Here is an 11275-nt window from a genome sequence, read left to right as displayed (position 1 = left end):
TCGGGGGGTGTCCCGGCCACATTAAGGCAGCAATTGTTTCTCTAGGTAAGGGTGGTAGCTTGTCAGGTGGGTTATTTCTCTCACTCACATACCTTCTGGCTATCATCTGTGGGGAACACCTAATTGTTCCTGAGTTGAAACTGTTGGTAGATAGAGTATAACCTTCTGGCAGGTAAAGGGTGGAGGAGGGGGGAGGGGGAAGGATTGTGGATGGAAAGGTATGGTTAACGCCCACTCAATCAACCGCAATGGATCGCTTCTCGGCCTTTTGGCTAAGATCAAAGTGTGGTCGGCAAGAAGAGAGATCGAGAGAGACAGACAGACAGACAGAGAGGTAGAGAGCGACAGATAGAGAGAAAGAGACACAGAGAGATGGGGGCAGAGAGAGAGAGAGAGAGAGAGACAAATGACAATGACAAATGACAATGACAAATCTTTATTTTTCGAGGGTGACAAGAATAAGCATAGATATGCTTTTTTGCATCTGGCCCTCGCCCTAAAGAGGGACTAAACTATTTTACTATAACTATGACTAGGGAAAAAAAGGTTACATAAAAACATTAATGGTAGAACATATAAGTTTATGTACATGAAGCGCATTATGTAGAAGCATTGTAGATCATAAGGTAGTGTTCAAAATTGGGTGTAAAGCAATGAAGATAAACGGAAAGTAACCCAACAATACATTAGCTCAGCAAAACAATGTATTACAGAGCCAAATCTTCGTGATTTTGTCACAATAAACCATAATTCCGATAATGAACAACTGTATACAAAGAAAACATACCAATCAAGTTTATTTGTTCATAGAGTTCATTAAATGGAAAGAATATTTGGTTCTAAAAGAATCTGTGTTGGTGGATTGCCGCAGGGCGTCCGGAAGAGCGTTCCAGAGGCTGCTTCCTGAATAAACAAGACTTGATTTAAATAGGTCTATCCTAGGAAGAGGAGTGTTTAGTTTTATAAAGTGGTGCGAATTCTTCAAAGAGAACTTTGAGCAAATGGTTTCGGGTGCATTTTCTGTCATAATTTTATGCATCATTATTCCTTTGTTGTAATTCATTCTTGACTTCAGAGGTAGGACCCCTATGTTGATGTAGTCTGAGTCGGTGAGAGTAGTCTGTTTGAGTAATACTACTTTTAGCGCTCTTTTGTGTAATCTGCTGAGTAGCTTTAGGGAATTATCACTTGCAGAGTCCCATAGAGTGGATGCGTAATCAATAAGAGACTGAATATGAGCAGTGAAAAATAACTTCCTGGCTTGACAATTAAGGAAGTGTTTAATTCTAGATAAGAGGTACACTTTCTTTGACACTAATTTACTAAGTTGTTCAATGTGAGTTGACCAAGACAGGTTGTTATCGATGTGGACACCTAGAACTTTGTGATGGTCGACTTTTTCCACTATATTGCCGTCAATCATTAAATCGGGACCAGTTGAGGTAAAATTCTGTCGTTTTTGTCTAGTTGTAATTATCATATATTTGGTTTTCTTTGGGTTAAGAGACATGTGATTTAGGTCAGTCCATTCTGTCAGCTGGTTTAGACTTCCTTGGAGGGATTCTGATAAGCGAGTTAAATTTTTGTTACTGGAGTGAATTGTGGTATCATCTGCAAAAAGTTCACATAAATGTTGAATATAAAGGGGGAGGTCATTAACATATATTGAGAAGAGCAGAGGTCCTAATACCGATCCTTGTGGTACACCGTAATCTACAGCTTGCATGCTCGATGCTCTAGTGTTTGTAAGAACTGTCTGTTGTCTGTCAGAGAGGAATGAACTAACAAGATTGATAGTATCATATCCGACGCCATACAAACCGAATTTTCTAAGCAATAATGTGTGATCAATTACGTCAAAGGCTTTTGCAAAGTCTACGAAAATGGCACCACAGAATTCATTATCGTTTATTTTGTCCAACCACTGATCAACAAGAGAGATTAAGGCAGTGTGGCAGGAATGCTTAGCTCTAAATCCTGATTGTTTAGGATGGAATAAGTTGTTTTGGTTGAAATGTGTTAGGATGTGTTTGTTGATATGCTTTTCCAGTGGTTTTGATAACACAGACAAAATGGAAATTGGCCTATAATTTGAGGGGTCTCTTTTGTCACCTGATTTAAACAGAGGAATGACTTTAGCCTGTTTCAGGGCGACTGGAAAATATTTTTTGTCTAAACAGAGATTGTAAATGTAGGTAAGTGTTTCAGAAATTACGGGGGCTGACAATTTAAGAATCCTACCATCAAGCCCATCGAGCCCCCGGGTGCCTGTTTGCTTGAGGTGTGTAAGTGCGTGAAAAACTTCAGGTACTGTAAGAAGGGGAATTTTTGCTGGACATGAAATTTGTTTTGATTTGCAAAATTCTTCTAAAACTTTCAAATCATTTAATTTGGACTTGTCATTTTTAATCACAGTTTCAGCAATTTTGGAAAAATGTGTGTTTAAAGCATCGGGAGATATGTCCTTGATACAACTCGGATGACTGGCAGCCTTTTTATTCGTAAGTTCATTTATTGCCTTCCATATATTCTTTGAGTTTTGCTTTGAACTTGATGCTAGGTCACGAAAATATTTTATCTTTTTTGTTCGTTTAAGTGAATTTACCTTATTTCTCTGTTCTCTGTATTCCTCTTCCTTGCCAACCGACTTTAAAAAATCGCGATGGTCAATGGCATGTTGTAAATCATTATCAAACCATTTAGGTTTTACAATGTGCCTAACTCTCTTTATTCTCCACGGAGCATGTTTATCGTATATGTCATTGAAGGCACTAAGCCAATGTGTTAGGGCTTCGTCCGGATCCGTAAAATTGTAAGTATCAGATAGTGGGGAATTCCAAAGTTCATGTAGAAAGGTGTCTTCGTTAAATTGAGAAAAAGAGCGGTATTTTATTGTCTTGTGACCAACTTTAGGAATTTTGACACCCTTTCTTGACCATGTTAAACAGACAGGAAAATGATCGCTGCAACCATTGGCTGGAACACAACATTCGACAATATTATGGTGATCAGTAACATAGATATGATCTATCAGAGTACTGCTGGATGATGTGACTCTAGTGGGAGTGTTGACTATTTGTTTAAGATTATAGAGGTTAATCATATCAACCCACTGCTTGTTTTGTTTAAGCAAATCAACATTAAAGTCTCCCAACAGAATTGTTTCCTTTGACTCGAGCAGAACTGCATCTAACATCTGTGTAAAGTTATCTGACCAGTTTGCTCGCTCTGCGGGATTTCTATAACAAAATCCTATGAGGAGTGGAGGTGCTCCTCTCAACTTAACTTCAATCCACACAGATTCCACGAAGTTCTCAAGGTGTATTATTCGTGTATAACTAATTGATTCACTTATGTACAAAAGTATACCAGTTTCTCTACTTTGCTGAGGGTCTCTGCGTAACGTACTGTAACCTGGAATAACAACGTCAGAATCCGAAATCTGAGGTGTTAATCTTGATTCTGTGATCCCAAAAATGTGAAAACTTGTTCCAGTATTTAACAGCATTGTAGAAATATCATTGATTTTATTTATAGCATGGTTAATGTTCAGGTGCCCAACACGGAGACCCTGTTTTGTTGGCCATGTAGTAGGAGAGCTACTCATATTTAAGCTCAAGTAGCGTTTTGGGGCGTTTTTTGTTTGTTTGTTTGTTTAATTAAACAATATACTTATTGATACTGAATCAGCTAATTATCCAGTAAGCAAGACAACAAAATAATGAAGAGATACAAAACAGTGATGGAACCAAAATGATATATGACACTTTACGAAACACAACGTCAAGCGTAAATTAACTAGTAAAGAGACAAGGAACTGTTTCCGACGACAAACTAGGTAAACAGCGAAAACAAACAATAAGCAAGTAGAAAATCGAAAAGCAGACAAGCACAATTAGGAAACAGGAAAATAAAAATAAAACGGTACTGTTACCGTTTATAATGATAAAGAACCAAACTAAAACTACAGAACTAGTGTAATAGACTCTTAACAAGTCTGACACAAAGCAGTTGACACAAGAGTCAATGTTGACACACTTGTCGCTTAGAAACAGAAGTCACTTTCAATCCGATAGAAAAGGGCGAATCGCTTGACCGTCCGAACACACTGCTGTCACTAAAGCTTGTCCGATTAAAGGCGCACAATAAAGGAGCACGCACACATCGAGTCTCTGTCTCACGCAAGACAAAGAATGTGATTCTCGTCTCTTTGTGAAAGAGTTGCTGTGACAGCCTGAACCACAGCACAGTAAAAACGAAGGTAATATGAAGTTCAATCAGGAGGATAAAGGCCACGAAATCATGCTCACACCCTCACAAGGGTAAATTACTAAATGTTCGTGCAGTAGCACAGTCGTACATAAAAGTATGCAAAGTGTTACCATCATGGCAGATGACACCAATAATGCTGTATTGTCTCGCATTCTCTTACCGCACGCACACACAAACACACACACACACACACACACACACACACACACACACACACACGCTCATACACACATGCGCTCACACACACACATACACACACACACACACACACACACACACACACACACACACACACACACTCATGTAAGAGTAATCCAAAAAATAAGTCGTCACACCTATGAAATACACTCCACGTGACATTACACCAGCGTACACATATCCGAGTTGTACTTGTAGTAGCCCTGGTAGCTGGAGGGTGGGGAACACTGTTGAAGATGTGGGAGCATGGGACCGTATGCACGGTGGGGTGGCACTGTGTTATGGTGTGTCTGGAGCGGGAATGATGAAGGAAGCATGTGGCGCGGGGGAGACCAAGGGGCTGCATATTGCCAGACATATGGAGGCACAGGGTAGGGCGGCCCCTCTCTGACTGCCTGATGGGACTGGCTGTAGTGCTGCTGATCGCTGGAGCGGCGCAGTCTGCAGACATCGTTGGTCTGTTTCGCAGAAGTCGTGGTTGTGTTGCCCGGCTGCTTTCGCTCCCCTAGGTGAGGGGGTGGGTGTGGGTAGGGCGTTGGACTGTTTCGCAACACAAGTTCCGGTCCCTGGTCGTGGTGGCGACTCGGCTGTCCGGTTCCGCGAGGGGTCTGCAGCAAAGGTCCCCGGCGCTGCGAAGTTGCAGCAGGCTGGCCGGTGTAGCGATGTGAGATTGGCCCCTCTGTCACCTTTCTCTCTCGGCCTCGTTGATCTTGTTCTTTGTCCACAATCTTTACATCGGCAAACTTGAGATTGCATGCCAGGCGTATGGTACCTTGCCGACTTGGGTGAAGGGCGTCCCGGTACAGGGCCTTGCGAGGGGCGCCACTGGCGGTGAGGAAGGTGTCAGTGTGGTCGGTAAACAAGACACACTCTCTGGCACAAACCCTTTCCAGGGAATGATTGGAGGTCGCTACAGTCTTGCTCAGAGCGTGCTCTCCCTTTGGTGGCACAAGAGAGGAAGCATGTAGACGTGCTGCAGGAAACACCTTCTTCATGAGCTTGAACAATCCGGACCATGCTGTCTCTGTGATGGTGTTGTGTCGGCAAGTGTTGACCCCGATGTGGACGATTACTAGTTGAACCTGTTTGGATTGTGGAATGTTGGTCAACCAGTGCGTTAAATCGTCCACACAGAGGCCCGACACACTGAGGTTTTGGGACGCTTTGCCGGGAAACATGAGTTCTTCTCTGACAGTTCTCATCACCGAGTCACCGAGCAGCACGCGAGTGGTTGAAGAAGCTACTCGGAGCTCTGCCAGCTGCTGCCGTGGATTTAAGTTGTCGGGAGACTGAAGTTTCGCAGCAGATAGACGCAGTTTGTTTTCTCGTGTGATATTGATAGACTCTTCATTCGTGTCAGCGCCATTCTGTAGTACAGGCTGAGTGACTCTCTTAGGTAGAGCTGAACTTGTTTCCACCTCATCGTTCAGCGCTTCAAACCTGTTGAACGTTTCGACACCCGCATCGACTTGAGCGGGTATAGCTTCTACAGCTGTTTGTGACTCTGTTGTTGTTGTTGTTGTTGTTTTTTCTTTCCTGTTTGCAGCCTCTTTCTCTAGCTTTTGGTTTTGCCTTTTCAAGTCACCAAGCTGAGACTTTAGTGTATGGTTTTGCTTGCTCAGCTCAGTCATCTCCTTCCTCATGGTTGCTAGTGTGTCGTTGAATTTATTGCATTTCGTGTTAATGTGGTGTTTAAGGTCGCTTTTTATTTGTGCCTTCGCTGTCTCGATGAGGGACATGAACTCATCACGAAGTTCAGGGTGGTCCACGAGCAGAGAAGAGGAGTGTTCAGCGTTTGTTCCGTCCGACACGATTGTGACTTCTTGCGTCGCCTTGACAAGGTCAGCCGATGGGGTCACACTCCCATGGAATGTGGGAGAAGAGGTCGAGCTCTGTTCAGTTTGGGAAAGAACAGGTGTCACTGTGCCTTCGGGGCTTATGTCACATGAGTCAGTGAGTGCTGCAGTAGAGGGGGGTGGAGTGTAAGAGTTGTCCAATGAAGGTGCAAGAGCGAGCTCAGAGTCTTCATTAATACTCTCGAGTGAGGCATTGTCGGGACCGAGAGATTTCAGACGCCGAGACGCTCTTGCAGGTTTAGTGGTCGCGGTTTGACCTGAAGAGGCGTTGGAGGCGTGTGAAGTGGGTGGGAGGCGCATAGTTGACAGCTTCTCCGTCATCGACGCTTTTCTGTTGGCTGCATCGAGGGCAGACACAGCCTTGATGCAGGAAACAATGGCATCGAATTCCTCGTCTCGCCATACATTACACTTGGTCCCTTGCACCAGAACTGTGCCTGTCGTGTAATAGAGGGTGACGGTGATGCATTTAATGCCGTCACGCCTTACCTGTACTTTGGTCCGAAACAGCTCCGAAGGCAGTACACGTTGGTCTTCCAGATCAGAACTGTCTACAACACTTAGCTTACGGGTAGGGTTGTCGGCTTCGTCCACCCAGTCAACATAAAAACCAGGCTTGCTACGAATGTCATATCCATATCGTTTATATAAAATCTGTCTTGTGAGTGCGAGTAACTCTAAAGGTACTGTAAAAGTTAGCTGATTTGGGTCCCTTTTGATGTCCACACTGGGGACCCAGTCCTGCAAGTTACAAGTGTGCAGGGCCATGGGACTAAGCTGCAGAGTTAAAATAACACAATGCTCGTGGCCTTTGAGCGAGATAAAATCACATAATTGGTTAGGATTAAGAAAGCATGAAAGCTTGTGGGCGAGAGGCCCAAGATGTATCCGGCGGCGACTCACATAATTACACTGCCCATCCTCGAGATCATCTTATGACACCTCAAGATGAAGTTGAAGAGAAGAGAGAGTCTTGCAGACCGGACACACACGCCTCAGAGACCAGACCATGTTTACTATGCGCACACGGAAACGGCGTAGTCGGGGGGATGGTAGATAAGATGGGATACTGATAAGGCGCGGCTGAGCTGTCAGAGCCAGGTGGTGGCGCCGGTCAAGCGTGGCCAAGCGTGGCTGACCCAGCAGCCCGCTCACAAAGAGCACAGTGATGGCATAGTTGAAAAACACAATTCCACAAAAATCACCGCCATGTGTGAACAAAAGCTATAGAAAAGTTCACCATAGTGTAGTCCACATCGTCACAAAAAAGCACATATGAAAATGGGCGCTGACAGTGTACGATATCACTGTCAAAAACGCAAGAATAGCGGAGCACTTTGTAAACACGTCTTCTGTCTCAGAGAGAGAGAGAGAGAGGGAGAGAGAGAGAGAGAGAGAGAGAGAGAGAGAGAGAGAGAGAGAGAGACAGACATACAGACAGAGAGGGAGAGACAGACAGAGACACAGAGAGAGGGGGGCAGCTTGCAGCGTAAAAAAAGTATATGAAATAATAGACGTATCTAAATCAAATTTCACAACGTAGGTTTTGAACAGTTTAAAAGGGATAATTCATGTGTACATGTAACATTTCTCACGTAAAATATTAGTGAAACGATGCATTTATAGCAATCAGAGAGAGAGAGAGAGAGAGAGAGAGAGAGAGAGAGAGAGAGAGAGAGAGAGAGGGGGGAGAAGGAGAGAGAGAGAGAGAGAGAGAAAGAAAGAGAGAAAGAGAGAGAGAGAGAGAGAAAAAGAGAGAGAAAGAGAGAGAGAGAGAGAGAGAGAGAGAGAGAGAGAGAGAGAGAGAGAGAGCTGAATTTAACTTTTGAATAATGCTTTATTTCGGAGCTCTGCAGCATGACTGCAGTAACACATTTAAACTTAAACAGCAGAGAGAGAGAGAGAGAGAGAGAGAGAGAGAGAGAGAGAGAGAGAGAGAGAGAGAGAGAGAGAGGAGAGAGAGAGAGAGAGCTGAATAGAGATACTGAGAGATATACTGAGAGAGAGAGAGAGATACAGAGAGAGAGAGAGAGAGAGAGAGAGCGAGAGTGAGTGTCGGAGAGAGTGAGTGTCAGAGAGAGAGAGAGAGAGAGAGAGAGAGAGAGAGAGAGAGAGAGAGAGAGAGAGAGACAGACAGACAGACAGACAGAAACACACACACGCACACACACACACACAAACACAAACACACACACGCACACACACACACACACACACACACACACACACACACACAGACCGAATATAAAATAATTCAGCCGCCAGCAACATCACCGTGACGAAAATGAGTGATCGTTGTGGAGGGAGGAGGAAACGTGGGGTCAAGGATGCACACACACACACAGATGAAGGAGGAAAATCCAGCTGCCGGCATATGCCAGCAATTAGAAGCATTGATCTTGTGTCTCCCCCCAAGTCAGGTTGAGTGGGATCAAGGATCGAGGTATCGTGTGCTGAAATATAAGTCCACACAGCATCGTCAGGAATGCAAATGCACGTGCTACTGGTAGTGTCAAGATGAAGCCTCGCGGGGAGTGATTCGGCGCCCGTGTAGGTTTTTTTTCTGGCTGGGATTTCTTGGTCGTGTGGTGTATGTCATACTTTAAGCGTGTTTAAATTGTTGCAAACAAAGGTGTATTCATTTAAATATGTGTGGCGTGTGGCCCTTATTCAAAAATTAAAAGTGTTCGGCCTTGGTCTCTGAGAGTCTTATGACATGTTTCTGATGGTCACACCAAATGCCGTGCGCTGCAGTGTTTAGAGAGGACAATGGTCTTTTGGCATACAATGTGCGTTGTGGATTCTTTTTTCGTGTAATCTGTTTGTGATTGGCATCGTCCGATATTTCTGTAAGCAGGTATCACGATGCGCTAATTGATGACTGTCACGCCCGCACAGCATCGCTAGGAAATCAACAGCACGTGCTGCTTGTGCAACATGGTATCGCAGTGTCAAGACTGTCGAGACTTACCGTCGTAGATGATGCATCGTACGGTATTGTGTGTGATGCGACGCCGTCGTTGTCTTTGGTATTCTGGGTTGTTTTGTGCATGACTGTTATACTTTGCGCTTTTTTAAATTGTTATGTGCTTGTATTTGTTCACAATTGCGACGTTTCTTCCTTGCAGAACATGATGCATCGTGGTGTATTGTGTGCGGTACGCTTATTTACGACTGTCACACCCGAACAGCTTCGCGAGGAATCCAACTGCACGTGCCGCTTGCAAGAGTATCGTTGTGTCAGGAATCAGTGCCGAGACTGACTGAGATGATGCATCGTCAGTCAGTATTGTATTCGCAGTAGGAGGATCGACGGTGTTACTGTTGTTCAGGCTGGTTTAAATTTCCTGGTCATGTGGCGAATGTAGGTCATTTAACTTTTAATTGTGATCGTTGAAATGGTGTATGCAAGTCTGTGTATTGGTTCATATTTCCGGTGTTACTTCCTTGCTAAACATCATGGCAATGCCGACAGATGAGGCTTTGTTTTGCCAGTGTTGTGTGTAGGGGAGTGACTGATTCGGCGCGGTTGTTATTTTTCTGGTGACTTGGAACTCTTCGTCAGTTGGTGTGTGTTAAACTTTGTGTTCGTTGGAGTTCTTGTTACAGTGTATGTCACAGTATCTCCAGGAGTTTATAGCATTTGATATACTGCACAGTTGGCGCTGACACTTTCGCTGAAACTGAAAAAATAAGTGCACGTAATTTTATTGTTCACGAACCAATGATCACGAAGAGTTGTTCTTGCACAGAGTTACAGTGGTTCTTGCACACTTTTGTGTTAAATATTCCTGAAAAATACTTAATTTAAAACGGCTGTGCATTATGTAATGTATGGAGAATGTAAGATTGACTAAGGCCCCGGTCAGGACTCATGAGTGTCAATGTCAGGAGTGACATTGGTGACTAATCTCCGCAAAAAGAAAAAAAAAACCAGTTTTTATTGACTGTTCGTGCAAAAGTAACTAAGGAACTTAGAACCGTCGATACAGGTGTGAAGTATAATGTTTACATATCGGAAATGTTTTTGTGCACACAAAAACAGTTCTGGTAAAGCGAGAAAGGTTTCGTTCCACCAGCTGGAAAAATGCGCTTCAGGAAGAACGCACCGGCAAGGGAAGTATTTTTTGTGAGATTGAAAAATGTAGGAAATGTTATTTCCCCATTAACAACAGACAAGTTAGGGGAGCCAAATTAGCTGTATGAAAAGTGCATTTCGCGAGCGAAAATAGGGTTTGTTAAGCCGACGAGAGTAAAAACTAAGATGTCAAAACACGTTCCCATCTGTTATTCTCTCGCCCTGTAACTGCTGTTCATCGTCGCAGGTACTGTAGTATTTATTGGCCGTGACCGAATGTGGATGGCACGCGGCCCGTCTTCATTGCAGTGGAGAAAATTGGCCCGTGCTGACACTGTGCTACTGTTTGTATCACTTCTGTATTGGTGTAGGACCCGCGGGGAGGGTTTTGCATAATTTCTTTGGTTTCTTGCTTTGTCTAATACAGTCGTTACTCAAAAAAGACTGAATAAACAAGTTATCCTCTTGAGACTTGTTCGCCGGCATTTACCAGGGAAGGGATAAGTGTGTGTGGGGTTGGGGGGGGGGGGTAATTCGCTTGGTTCCTTTCTTCTTTTCTTAAACTAGACTGAACAATTAATACATAAGGTGACCTATGACTTAGTGTTCGCCTTAATTTTATTATGGTGAGTGGGTGGGGTTTTTTCTCAAATCGTAACTGATTAAAAAAAAAATGAAATGTGTGATCCTACATTTCACGCAAACTGCGTTCTATCCGAGTAAATCGCTGTGAAAATTTCTGGGCTGGCGAAAATCTGCTTATATCACTAATTGCATTATGATCTTGCAACAAATAAAGGTATAAGTGGACCCCCTCCCCCCGAAAATTGGCCTAACCTCTTCTAAGTTCTTTAGTTTCTACCTTCGCGTC

General features: G+C 43.8%; 1 protein-coding gene and 1 long non-coding RNA gene across 2 annotated transcripts in view; both read left to right on the top strand.

Moving 5' to 3' along the window:
- LOC138959495 (activating transcription factor 7-interacting protein 1-like) overlaps positions 1-11275 on the top strand; it is a 364173-nt gene that overhangs the window by 236418 nt on the left and 116480 nt on the right. The window lies entirely within an intron of this gene.
- The window catches only part of LOC138959481 (uncharacterized), a 66026-nt gene that overhangs the window by 7848 nt on the left and 46903 nt on the right, over positions 1-11275 (top strand). The window lies entirely within an intron of this gene.

This window comes from Littorina saxatilis, linkage group LG2 (assembly GCF_037325665.1).
Source record: "Littorina saxatilis isolate snail1 linkage group LG2, US_GU_Lsax_2.0, whole genome shotgun sequence".
NCBI classification, from domain to species: domain Eukaryota; kingdom Metazoa; phylum Mollusca; class Gastropoda; order Littorinimorpha; family Littorinidae; genus Littorina; species Littorina saxatilis.
The sequence above is the reverse complement of the archived record's forward strand: the minus strand, read 5'-3'. Positions and strand labels throughout refer to the sequence as shown.